Genomic DNA, 14,022 nt, shown 5'->3' on the forward strand with positions numbered 1-14,022 from the left:
GCTGTTTTGTGTTTGCTGTGAGAGCGGATTGGTATAAAAGGGCAATAAAGACTGCTGGAATGGAGAGAGACACACAAAGCTGTGCGTGTGCATGTGGTGTGTGCTGAAAAACAAACCTTTTTGTGTAGAATGCTGAAAAGCATTGTAAATAAAAACTCACATTGGATTGTTTACCTGGTCCCCACTTCCTACTTCACATCAAGCAAGAGACATTTCACAGTGGTGCCGAAACCCGGGATTAGGAGGAAGAAACGCAGTCATGGAGTCCTCGCCATTAGCCGAAGTCATCAAGACTCTTACCGGCATCCACCAGACCCAACATCAAGCCCTCCTGGACTTCTGTGTGGTGCAGGAGCAGCGTTTCCAGGTCCTGTTCTGGGACTGAAAGGTATTGCAAAGCTTGATGACCCAGGGGAGTACTCCAGCCGCAGCCATAGCCCAGCCCCAAATCACGCTTACAAAGATGGGGCCACAAGATGATCCAGAGGCCTTCCTCGAGCTCTTCTGAGCTGCACGGCATCGCTGATGGAGGCAATTCAGTTGGCTGAGGACCATTTGCCGATGTATTCAGGGGCCGGTGAGCCCTCTTCTACTCTCTCTCTCCTCCCTCCCCCTGTCTTTCCTCCATCCTGTTCCTATTCCCCGGAAATAGGTAATTATGACCCCAAAACCGGTTCCCGGTCCCGTGGACCTTTCAACCCACTGGTTTTCCCTAACCCTCTCCGCTCTCCCCCACAGGCTGGTGAATCTGCTACCGCGGGTGTTGGCGTGAAGTCTGGGCTGGTCTGCTGGAGCTGCGGGGAACCTAGGCATTTCCAGGACCGATGTCCCACCATGGAGGTGGAGACATTGGTCTGGATCCCCGATGCACCACAGGCCGCCCCAGATCGAGCGGGAGCATCCCGGTACCTGTTAGTATTAAGGGGGGTACATATCAAGCCTTGGTGGATTCAGGTTGTAATCAAACCTCCATTTACCAAAGCTTGATTCAATTCGAGGCTTTGGATACAAGACGGCGGGTGAATGTAAGGTGTGTGCACAGGGATATTCACGAATACCCATTAGTGACAGTCATTATTCAATTTCAGTGACAAAAGCATTGTGTCAAGGCTGCGGTTAGTCCCCGCCTTACCCATACACTAATCTTGGGTACGAATTGGCCAGCATTTACTACTTTATTTAGGGGAATTTGTGTATGGGTCCTGTAATAAAGTGTCTCAGTGTGTGGTTTGTGATTCGCTGGCTGGGGAGGCAGAGCCGGAACCGTCTACGTCATCTCCGCATCAGGATGATGTAAGGGAGGGGGAAGTCTCGGCTTCCCCAGTCCTTAGAGTATTCCCTGCTGGGGATTTCCCTCTGGAGCAGACGTGAGATGGAACACCATTGACCAAGTGAAAGTGATTGATGGTCAACGCCTCTGGCCAGGCATTACACCTGCATATCCGTATTTTTCAGTTATTAAAGATCAGTTGTATTGAGTGATGCAGGACACTCAGACAAGGGAAGATACAACCCAATTGTTATACCGAAGACCCATTATAATCTGATGGCGGGACATTTATAGCAGGAAAAAACACTAAACCGTCTGATGGCCCATTTCTATTGGCTGGGCATTCGCTGGGATGTCTGCAGGTGGTGTGCAGCATGCCGCGAATGTCTACTGGTGAATCCCGCAGCCACCCCAAAAGTGCCACTGTGCCCCCTTCCAGTGATCGAGGTCCCCTTCGAAAGAATTGGCATGGACCTCGTCGGGCCATTAGAATGGATGGCAGGCGGCATTGCTTTGTGTTGGTTCTGGTGGACTACGCAACACAATTTACGGTGGTGGTGATTCAGAAAGAAATCCTCACTGAACAGGGCACTATGTTTATGTCACAAACACTACACGAACAATATGAATTATTGGGAATTAAATCGATTCGGACCAGTATACCATCCCCAAACAGACGGCTTGGTTGAATGATTTAATCAGACCCTAAAGAATTTGATTCGTAAGTTTGTGCACGAAGATGCTTAAAATTGGGACAAGTGGCTCGAGCCCCTATTATTTGCAGTTCGAGAGGTCCCGCAAGCCTCGACGGGGTTTTCCCCAGTTTAATTATTGTACGGGCGTTGACCACACGGTGTGCTTGATGTCCAACGGGAAAATTGGGAGGAGGGACCTTCAAACACCAAAAACGAAATTCAATACGTTCTTGACCTGAGAGCAAAACTCCACACTCTGGGGCAATGAACACAGAAGAATTTTCTCCAGGCTCAAGAACGTCAGAGCTGGCTGTATAATAGGGGTACTCAGCTACGCAAATTTATATCGGGAGATAAGTCCTTGTATTGCTCCCCACATCGAGCTCTAAATTACTCACCAAGTGGCAAGAAACCTTTGAGGTCACACACAGAGTTGGGGAAGTCGATTATTATGTCAGATTTACCACCTCAACCTCTTTAAACCATGGAGAGAGGCAGTCCCTGTGACTTTGGCAATGGTGGTTCTGGAGAGGGAGGAGCTCGGACTGGAAGTGAACTTAAAAGCCACCGATTGAGTCAACCCAGTCACTTGCGGAGACCACCTCTCACCGTCACAAGTCACAGAGGTTGCCTGGTTGTAAGGAGAATTCTCTGATGTGTTCTCACCTCTTCCCGGTCATACGAATCTCACAGAGCACCACATCGAAAGGACCCCATTGGTAGTGGTACACAGTCATACCTACTGATTACCCAAACACAAAAAAAGTGATTCAGTACGAATTAAAGGTCATGGGGGCAATAGAAGAATCCAACAGTGAATGTGCCAGCCCGGTGGTGCTGGTTCCGAAGAGTGACGGCTCGGTCTGGTTCTGTGTGGATTATAGAAAAGTCAATCGGGTGTCTAAATTTGATGCATACGGTGACGAGGAGGAGGGTGTGGCCGGGCCGTAATGGAGCACGGCTGGCACTGAATCAGCTGATCAGCAGGAGAGTGAGATAACTGCCATCTGCCATAGCTGTCTGCCGAGAAGGAGAGAAGCGGTTCCGTCCGCCAGGGGCCGGAGGACCTGCTGCCGTCCGCCAGCAGAGAAGCAGTTGAGGACCAGCTGACAGAACGACCGGAAGGGCAGCATCTCCCCTCCAGAAATGGGGGGGGGGGGGATTTTATTCAGACCGGTGGCAGGGGAGGAGTGTGACAAGGAGGAGGGCGTGGCCGTGATGGAGCACGGCCAGCGCTGAATCAGCTGACCAGCAGGAGAATGAGATAAAGGGCAGTCAGCGATGCCAGTTCGAGAGAGAGAGAGACAAACACAGACACATATGCAGTGCGGCTGCGTGCGTCTCTCTCTCTCTCTCTCCCCCGAACTGGTATCTCCAGCTGATTCAGCACCGGCCGTGCTCCATCACGACCCGGCCATGCCCTCCACCTCGTTACACGTACCCAATGCCTCGGATTGATGAACTGCTCAATCGGATATGTGCAGCTCGCTTATATTCGACACTGTATTTGACAAAGGGATATTGTTAGATCCCCTTAACTCCCATGTCCCTTGAAAGAAATGCATTTTCCACACCGTTTGGCTTACACCAATTTGTCACCCTTTTGGTTTGTTCGGGACCCCAGCTAGGTTTCAGCAGCTCATGGGCAGAATCCTCAGACCGCATGCCGCTACCATCTGGATGATATAATTATTTACAGTAATGACTGGCAGCGGCACCTGCAGCATCTGAGGGCTGTCCTGACTATCAGCAAACCCTAAGAAGTGTGCAATTGGACAAGGGGAAGTACAGTATCTGGGCTTCCAGTTGGGTCATGGACAGGTGCGGCCCAAGTTGATAAGACTGCAGCGCTTGCAGCCTGCCCGAGACCTAAGACCAAAAGGGCTGGCTGGCTATTATCGTAGGCTTGTGCCTAACTATTCAACAGTCACCAGCCCGCTGACTGATCTTACTAAAAAGGGGGCACAAGATCCAGTCCAGTGGAAAGAGCCATGTCAGCAGGCGTTCACGCAAGTGAAAGCGCAGGTATTGCACTCTCCTGACTTCTCTCTCCGGGGGCGCAGATGGCGGTTGCGGATTTCCTGTTGGGTAATTCCAAATATGCTTGGGCCCTAAAAGTTACAATCCAAATCTAAAGTAACCTAATAACACCAGGTTTTTGTGGACAGAAGAGTGGATGAGAGCATTTCTCTGCAATAAAAGGTGACTGTCAACTCTTAATCGCCAAAATAAAGACCCGCATAGCTATCCTGCATGCAGGTTAAGAAAATATTACATAAATATGGAACTGTTTTAAAATAATAATTATTGTTATAATAAAAGTTGGTTGTTGTTATTATACAAAAAATATATTTCCATAATTTCTTAACTTATTATTGGGTTCCAGATACACAGATACAATGTGAAGATGTCTCTCTATATTTTTTTTATTATTTAGTCTGGTTCTTTTTAAGAGGATTCAACTGTGAACACCCTGTGTTGAATATTATTTCTTTTTCTTTTTTTTTTTTTACTTATATTTTATTTTAAATGTCAACATTAAATTCAATACAGTAAAATGTTACTTTTATCATCTATTGTAATATATATTGTAATTGGACATTTTAGTTTTTCATATTCCAGCTGTGTCGACAATTATTCAGTTTTAGGTACATCAAGAGCATTATACAATAAATGAGAACATCCAAATACATTTGGTAATACCAAAACCAGAGAGAAAAAAATAAATAATAAATATAGAAGGATGTGTGACCTTAAAGTACATAGAACAAGTTTGACATGAAATGAATGATCTTATTGCATTAATAAAGGCATTACAGGAGTCCATCTTTTTAAAAATTCTGGCTTCTGAATCCATGATGCATATGTAATTTGTTCCATTTCGTACACCTCTCACATTTTTTGGATTCAAGCGTTGTATGATGGAGGGTCGAGTTTTAACCATCTAAATGTGATACACTTAATAGCAGCTGCTAACAGAATTTGTAGCAAATACATTTTAGTTCTACCCTCAAAGCCTTCTTGACACACACCAAGAAGGACTACTTCGGGATCTTTGGGAATCTCATGGTGGAAGATTTCTTTTAGATCGTCCAATACATCCGGCCAATAATTTCTTAATTTTGGGAATGACCACATGAGTGTGATTACCATCTTGCTGTCCACATTATTTTGAAAAATATTGCAATTGTCACAGCACTTGTCAGAACTGGCCGGACTCCATTTTACCATTATTTGTGGAGTCTGGAAATATCTTGTTATTATCTTCCACTTGAACTCTCTCCAGATATTATAACTGGTCACTAAATGTGCCTCCCCACATCTCCTCCCAAATTTCAGGAGAAATAATTGTGTTCATTTCAGCCTTCCATTTCTCCTTTATCTGTAATATTAGGTATACACTGTAAATTACTTTCTTAGCCTCATGTCCGGTTAGTAGTTCTTTAAGAAAAAGTTTTTCGGAGTTTTTTTTTTTTTTTTAACATTTTCTAGTTCCTTATGTGTTGTCAGGAAATGTCTCAGTTGTAAATATCTAAAGAATTCAGTCCTTGGGAGTGTAAACTCATTTCTTATTTGTCCAAATGATTTAAGTTCACCATTGTGGAATATTTGATGCAAATAGCTGAGTCCGTATTGAGACAAATTTTTGAAACCTACATCTGCATATGATGGTATAAAGCCCTTAAGATAGCCTATACTAGCTACTGATTAAATTATACAGGCCGAATGATGTTTGTATAGTTTTCCAGATTTTTAACGTGACTTTAGTCCACTCTCCCATTTGAGCCTTTTTTAAGGACACACATGAAAGGGTACTACCGTAAGAGGTATCGAGCAAAGGCTCTTTTCAATGTTGATCCATCGGGTGTATGTGTGATCATTCATCCATGAGATCAGAGGCCTCAGTTGTGCAGCCCAAAAGTAATATCTGAAATTTGTAAGTTTCAGCACCACATTTGGTTTGAACAGTATTTATGTATTTTATTTATGAATGCCTATGACTTAATTTTGGTCAAAACGAAACATTTACTAGTTTTAATTTTATTTTTTTATATTAATAATCATTTCAGAGTTCAAATCGCAATTGAAATATTTGTCAAAGTAATCGCAATTACATTTTATGTCTAAATCATTAAGCTCTACCTGTTAGCATCAGTTATTGTATTTTTTATAATGAAGGTTTTTGAAAAGAATCCAAGTAAGATAATACAAATTAGACAGGTAAGGGAGACAGGTGTTAATTGGCTTAATACAGACAAAACAATAATGATTAGAGCCATATGGTCTAACTTTCAGCAGAAGTGTGAATGAGCATCAATGCACAGCTGAACACAAGCATCAAGAGCCACTTTGATCTCCACATGAAAATCAGAGCAGAGAATGTCTTGTTTTGAGTATATCACTGGCACTGGCCTGGTAATATGTCATCTGAACTGTCAAACGTGCTTAAATTATTCAAACGCAACATCTTACTGTTATCAGTTCTGCACTTGATTGTTTGATTTAGTAGTACTTAATTTCATGAATTTAAGCCAAAGAAGTTTAAGGAACTCACAATTATTATTTTACTTTATGTATCACTCTAAGATCCCCATATAATTATTTTGTGTTTTACACATTAAAGCAAATTAAGTAAAACTAAAAATGTTATAAGTATGTATATTTATTTTCTTATGTTATGGTTGTTGAGCCAACGAATCATTTTTGTGTTCACCTTCTTTTTCCCATTAATTATTTTGCATAATTTTTGTATATAAACATGCACTAGACAGACATCTTGGACTGTTTTCATGCATCTAGCACCGCTTCTAAAAGATGCTGTGTCAATTTCTAACTTTTAAAAAGAGACCCCCATTTTGTTTCATTCAGCTGCGCTGCGTCTTGCTGTTTTGAGCATAAATGCATCCTGGAAGCGTTTTTGCAACCATTTGCGGTATTTTTAAATGTTGGTTTATGTAAACATGCAATAGATGGATGTCTTTGATCGTCTCGAAACAATATTGGACCAGATCTCAAAACCGTAAGTAATCCATTTAATTCATTAATCTCTCATCTGATGATGACTGTTTGATGTTTATGGTGTAGCTGGGCTTAAGTAAACAGTTTGATGAGACTTCCGGTTTTACGATGTAGTGAGAGGTCGCACGGCGTCTTTGCTCTGACTTTTTTGCTTAATTAGTGTTTATTGCTCCTGTCCTTTCTTATAATTTGCACATGATAAAATGTCTTTTGTGAATAGGGAGTGGAGCAAATTCAGAAATGGGCTAAAATACTAAACTTGGCAGTGCTAAAAACCAAGACCAGCAAACCGCAGGTAAAGACAGCAAGGCTTCCGACATGGCGGCGGCACCTGTTCCTTTAACAACAGAGGTATTCGTGTCGGAGCTTGTAAAGTCAAGGCGAAGTTGGTCAGAGGAATTTACAGCTTTGTTGAACTCTTCTTTATCCCCTTTACAAACATCTTTAGAGAGCATTCACAGCACTCTGGCTTCTCATACTGCCACTATTTCGGAGATGGAGATGGCTCTCACTGATCACAGCGGTAGGATTACTGAGTTGGAGAATGAAGTCACTTCACTGAAGGCCAAATTAATGACAGCGTCAGATCTAAATGCGACGCTTGGTTCTGCTGTGGATGATTTGGTGTCCCGTTCGAAGCGACAGAATCTACGGGTAGGCTTCCCAGAGGGGATTGACAGCAGAAATGCAAGAGAATTCATGACTGACTTTTTCTTTAAAACTATGGGAGACGTTCTGTCAACCCTTCCTGAAATTGATCGCGCTCATCGGAGTCTGGCGCCTAAGCCCCATCAAGACGATAGATAGTGGCCGTTCATAGTCAGATTCCACAGGTTTCTGGACAAAGATATGGTGCTGCGCTGGGTCAAGGAACATAAAGAGATCTCATATCAAGGTCATACCATAAAGATCTATGAGGACTTCAGTGCGGGTATCGCCAAGAAGCTAAAGCCTTCAACGAAGTGAAGTCAAGTCTCTACAAGAAGGGAATACGCTTCGGGATGATTTACCCTGCCTGACTGTGCATCACTCATAACGGTGAGCATGTTTTTGACACCCCAGAGGCGGCTGAACATTATTTCCAGGAACATATTCAAAAATGGATAATGTCCAGTTGTGCTGTCTTTGTTTTTCCCGTTTTTCATTTTTTTGCTCTTTTTCCTATGAAGCATCATACTGGATCTTTGACTGTACTGTGATAATAGACTATTTCGTAAACCAAGTTTCTATGTTGTCTTACATCAGTTGACATGGTTTACAGTTAAATCCACAAGCTCTCTCCCTTATTTGCTAAGACTGCATCTATTAGATTGTTTTTGCTTCCCTGACACTAAAGGTCAGTCCTTTTTTTTTTTTTCAGTTGTTTATTTGTTTGTTTTCATAAATATTATTATTAATATTATTCATTATCGGAGTGGACTTCACTGCATGGTTTTCCGGTTGGGCAACAGCTTGTTCCTGCAACTCGTGCTGGTTTCAAGGGTAAGTTTAGGATGTATTTTCTTTTGTTGTTTTTTTTTTTTGTTCTATTAGTTCAAGGGTTGTTAAGACTTGCTTGTAGAAGAATGATTACTTCCTTAATTGTTCTTTCTTTTTTTTCTGCTCTAAGGAAATGGCTGGTTCTAATATGGGCCTAAGTAGTAGGGGGATTTCTGTTAATTTGGTCAGTTGGAATGTTCGAGGTTTGGGAGGACCAATTAAATGTTCTAGAGTGTTTTCTCATCTTAAGTATTTGAACTCTGATATTGTTTTTCTTCAGGAAACACATCTGCGCATTAAAGATCATATCAGATTACGGAAACCCTGGATAGGTCAGGTGTTTCATTCTACTTTCAACAGCAGAGCTTGAGGTACTGCCATTGTTATGCATAAACGAGTTAATTTCTCTCCGCTGCAGAACATTGCAGAACCCGAGGGACGTTATGTTATTGTTGTTGGCAATCTCTTTTAAACGCCAGTTGTGAATATTTATGCCCCAAACTGGAAAAATCCCATATTTTTCACTTCCCTTTTTTCATCTATTCCAAATTTAAACTCCCATCACCTTATAGTAGGAGGCGATTTTAATTGCGTTATGGACCTAAGATATGATCGGTCAAATCCTAAAACTCTAAAGCAAACAGCTATGGCTAAGGCAGTGTCTGCATTCATGGATCAGATTGGATGCAATGACCCATGGTGTTTTCTTCGCCCATCAAAAAAGGAATTTTCTTTTTTTCCAGTGTACACCAATGATAATCACGCATTGATTATTTTTTTTTTTTAGATAAAGCTCTCTTGCCATTAATTAATTCCTCGGAATATTCAGATATAGTTATTTCTGATCATGCTCCACACACCCTTAACCTGATTTTCACTGATAATAGAGGCAGGGCAAATCAATGGAGGTTTGATTCAGGATTATTATCGGATAAACAGTTTTGTGATTATATCAGTACCAATATTGATGTGTTTATTAAGACCAATAAGTCAGAATCTGTGTTTCCTTCTTTGCTATGGGAAACCTTCAAAGTGGTAATCCGAGGACACATTATTTCATACACTGGTTATAAAAACAATCAAAGAAAACAAAAGTTACAAGACCTAATTAATTCCATCATTGAGATTGATAAACTGTATCTTAATAATCCTACTCCTGAGCTGCAGGCTAATAAATTGGAGATAAAATCTGAATTTAATCTGCTTAATACAAAGAATGCTGAATCTATGCTGCGAAGAAGTAAAGCTACTTATTATGAGTATGGAGACAAAGCTGGTCGGCTACTGGCATCCCAGCTTAAGGGTCTTGCTGCCTCTCGTCTAACTACTCAGGTGTATGATTCGTCTGGTTCTTTAACTAAAAATCCATCTGATATCAATGATGTTTTTTCCTCTTACTACTCTGACCTTTATAAATCAGAACCACCTGAAGATGATTCCATCATTGAACATTTCTTAGACAGTCTAGACATTCCTCGTATTGATATAGCTGTAGCAGATGATCTTGTTAAGCCTCTAGAGTTAGATGAGATTTTGAAAGGTCTCCAGTTTATGCAAAGTGGCAAGGCAGCAGGTCCGGATGGTTTTCCGATTGATTTCTACGTAAGGTTTGCCAAATATCTGGCCCCCTTATTGTTAGACATGTATAATGATTCCTTAGCGAATGGTTCTCTCCCTCTAACTCTCACTCAGGCCTCTATTTCACTTATACTCAAGCGTGATAAGAATCCAGATGAATGTGGCAGCTGGAGGCCTATGAATCTGCTACATTCGGATGTGATATTGTTAGCTAAGGTGCTGGTTTGCCATATGGACCCCTGTCTTCCTAAAATAATCTCTGAAGATCAGACCGGTTTTATCAGAGGGCGACAACTGTCATCAAATATTCAATGACCCTTAAATATTATTCTTTCTCTATCTATATTTATTTTTATTTTATTTATTTATCACATTATACATTTTGCACATATACAGTAAAAATTTTTTTTTTTCACATATCCCAGCTAAGCTGGGGTCAGAGTGCAGGGTCAGCCATGATACAGCACCGCTGGAGCAGACAGGGTCAAGGGCCCAACAGTGGAATCTTGGCAGTGTTGGGGCTTGAACCACCAACCTTCTGATCAGTAACCCAGAGCCTTAACCGCTGAGCCACCACTGCCCTAAGAAAAGGCCTTCAACCGGGTGGAGTGGAATTATTTATTCAATATATTAGATAGATTTGGCTTTGGCCCTCTTTTTACATCATGGATATGCCTTCTATACACTTCTTCTGTTGCTAATGTGAGAATAAACTTTTTATGTTCACAATATTTCCCCCTCACCAGAGGTACCCGTCAAGGGTGTCCTCTTTCTCCCCTACTGTTCGCTTTAGCAATAGAACCTCTTTCCATAGCTTTGAAAAATTCCCTGCTCTTCTCAGGTATTGTTAGGGGAGGGATAGAAAACCGTGTCTCGCTCTATGCTGATGACCTTCTGCTCTATGTTTCTGATCCTGTCGGCTCGGTTCCAGACCTTTTACATATTTTTAACACCTTCAGTTCTTTTTCAGGTTACAAGCTTAATATAAACAAAAGTGAATGTTTCCCAGTAAATAACTTAGCTTAACAAATTCCAGCTGAGGTGTTGCCATTCCATCTTTCCTCCACAAAGTTTCGTTATTTAGGAGTAAATATCTCATACTCCTTCAATCTATTATATCAATATAGTTTTTCCTAAATTGCTTACTCAAGTTAAATTAGATTTACAGTGATGGGATAAGCTACCTCTTACTCTATTTGGTAGAATTCAGTCTTAAAATGAATGTTTTGCCTAGGTTTTTGTTTCTTTTTCAGACACTCCTGGTGTTTCTACCTAAATCCTTCTTCAAATCACTGGATGGATATATGGCAGGGCAGACCTCCCAGGTTAAGTAGAGTAAATTTTCAGAGACATAAAAAAGATGGAGGTCTTGCTCTGCCTAATGTTTTGATTTACAATGGGGCAGCAAATATTAGCAAAATTCACAGCTGGTATAATTCTCCCCATATAGATCGGTGTAGAAGGTAGAGTAGAAGCACAGTCCTGCTCTTCATCCTCGCTTTCTGCCTTGGCATGTGCTCCTTTGTCTAGTCGTCCCTCAAATTACACTACAAATTTGGTTGTACGCACTTCTCTTAGGATATGGAGGCAATTCAGACAGCATTTTAAACTTGCTGTTGCTTCTCTTTATGGTCCTATTTGCAATAAACTTAGACTCTGCTTATGTTCTATGGAAAAACAGAGGCCTTTCATTTTTTTCTGACTTATTCATTGATGGAGTTTTTGCACCTTTTTCTGATCTTGCAGAGAAATGTAATATACCACAGTCCAACCTATTTAGTGTTTTTCAAGTATGTAATTTTGTTTATTCTCACTGTCCTTCTTCCCCAGACTTGTCTGAATCTTCTCTATATAAGAAGTGCCTATTACAGAAACATGGCTCTATATCTATTTTATACAATTTAATTCTTCCCTATGTTTTGCCTTCTACCTCTCAGCTTAATCACCAATGGGAGATAGATTGGACCAGGAATGGTGGGAATTTGCTGCTGGCAGGGTTAATTCGTCTTCATCTTGTGCCAGACTAAGTCTGATACAATTTAAGGTTTTCCATAGAATTCATCTTACAAATGTCAAACTAATTAAGCTACTTCCGGGCGTAGATGTCACTTGCAATAGGTGTTCTCTGGCTCCTGCTGATCACTCTCATATGTGCCCAAAGCTGGAGGATTTTTGGTATTCCTTTTTTGATACTTTTTCTACCATTCTTAATATTTCCCACGAACCATGCCCTTTGATTACGATCTTTGGTGTCCCAGATGGTGTTAGATGAACATACAAAGAAGTATACTAATGTTCTTGCCTTTGCCTCACTGATAGCTCGTAGATGAATTCTATAACACTGGAAGTCCTCTAAATCTCCTCACACTTTCTCGTGGTTAGAATATTTGATGTCTTTTTTATATATTGGAAAAACTAAGTATGCACTAAAAGGTTCCACAGACAAATTTTTTAAAACTGGGATCCTCTACTAAATTTTGTAAAGAATACACCCTCTGTCTTTGCTGATTTGTAATATGAAGTTATTAACCTACAGATATCCTGTGTCTACACTCATTTGTCTCATTATATATTTATGTATAAACATTTAGGTGCAAGATTGATGTAGGTGTGTATGTATGTGTTTTATTTATTTGTAAATGTACCTCTCTGTTTTATTCTCGTCATTTTGGGGGTGGGTGGGGGGTAGGGCCCACTGAGGGATGTGACTGTTCATGTTTATGTCCACCCTTAGTAGTTGTTTATATATATATATATATATATATATATATATATAAAAAGGAATGCATAGATTTATTAATATTGTTGTACCCTTTGTGTATTCCAAGGGGAAAAAAAAAGTAAACAGTTTGATACACTCAGATGCAATACATTTCAATTACTTTGTTGCCATTGTTATTTTGTGTTGAATGTGCATTATGTGCAAACCCCAAAATATAGTTTTTGTTGTTGTGGAGCTGATTAATTCTCTCAAACAAATATGGCTGTATTCAAGGGGTTGTACAATGTTGGCCAATCATGAGGGCATTTACATTAGATGCGTTTCCACTATTGGGCCAAATGGGCCACCTCCTCTGGGCCTATGGCCAAGTGCTTTTGGCCCGCTGCATCAGGTCTTGCTTTCCACCACGCAAAGACCAAAATAAGTAAACAAACTGCAGCTTCAGTCTCCACCATGTTCATTTTGAGGGCTAGCTAGTCTCCAGAGTCTTATACCTCAGCTTGAGCTTCTCTCTTGCTTGTGAAATGGTGAGGTGCGAGACATTGACACCAGGGCAGCATATTAAGGGAGGGTTTTAGGGCAACGCTGCAGGGCTATTGGCCTGATAGTGGGAATGAAGATTTTGGTCTCACGGCTCGAGTCTATTGGCCCCGGCTGACCACTTGATAGCCCTGGCTCGCACTGGCCTAGTGGAAATGTGACTATTGAGGTCTTCAAGCGGAAGAGAGACAAAAAACAAAGCATTTTGGTCAGAGGGCCAGATACAAGGTTTAAAATGATAGTATATAACTAAATTCTGACTGTTTTTGCCACCAAAAAAAATGTTATTAACATTATAAGTGGACTTTAGGGAAAATAATACAATTATATTATTTGTATTATAATACAATAATACAAAAAAATTCATAAAATGACCCCTTTAATGTTAGTGAGCAGTTAATAGATAAAAATCAAGAGTAGACACCAACCTCTTTGTTCCTCTGTATCTTCATTCTTCAGCCTTAATGGTTCTGAAATACTGATGTCTTCACTCTCCTCTTTAATAAACTCTTCTTTAATAAACTCCTCTTTAGTAAACATATTTCCAGGGGTATGTGCAGTGAAGAGGTAATAAATCAGGTTCCAGGTGGTACTTGGTGTTGGTTTTGTTAAACCTGTAAAAGAGAATTTATAACTTAAAATAAAAGTACATTAAATGAATCAATCATGATTAATCTCACATTTTTATTGTTAATGCAATCAGTTTCTCTTTAAAGACA

General features: G+C 40.7%; 1 protein-coding gene across 7 annotated transcripts in view; it reads right to left on the reverse strand.

Moving 5' to 3' along the window:
• Window positions 1-14,022, reverse strand: part of LOC127442891 (gastrula zinc finger protein XlCGF8.2DB-like) — a 295,005-nt gene that overhangs the window by 4,859 nt on the left and 276,124 nt on the right. For 6 of the 7 annotated variants that reach the window (XM_051701219.1, XM_051701214.1, XM_051701215.1 and 3 more), the window contains one exon: window positions 13,732-13,917. The gene's annotated coding sequence lies outside the window, so the exon portion shown is untranslated. Of the gene's footprint in view, window positions 1-9,233; window positions 13,475-13,731; window positions 13,918-14,022 lie in introns of those variants that run through there. The other variant, XM_051701216.1, reaches the window with a different exon arrangement.

Source organism: Myxocyprinus asiaticus, chromosome 6, assembly GCF_019703515.2.
Source record: "Myxocyprinus asiaticus isolate MX2 ecotype Aquarium Trade chromosome 6, UBuf_Myxa_2, whole genome shotgun sequence".
In the NCBI taxonomy this organism is placed as follows: domain Eukaryota; kingdom Metazoa; phylum Chordata; class Actinopteri; order Cypriniformes; family Catostomidae; genus Myxocyprinus; species Myxocyprinus asiaticus.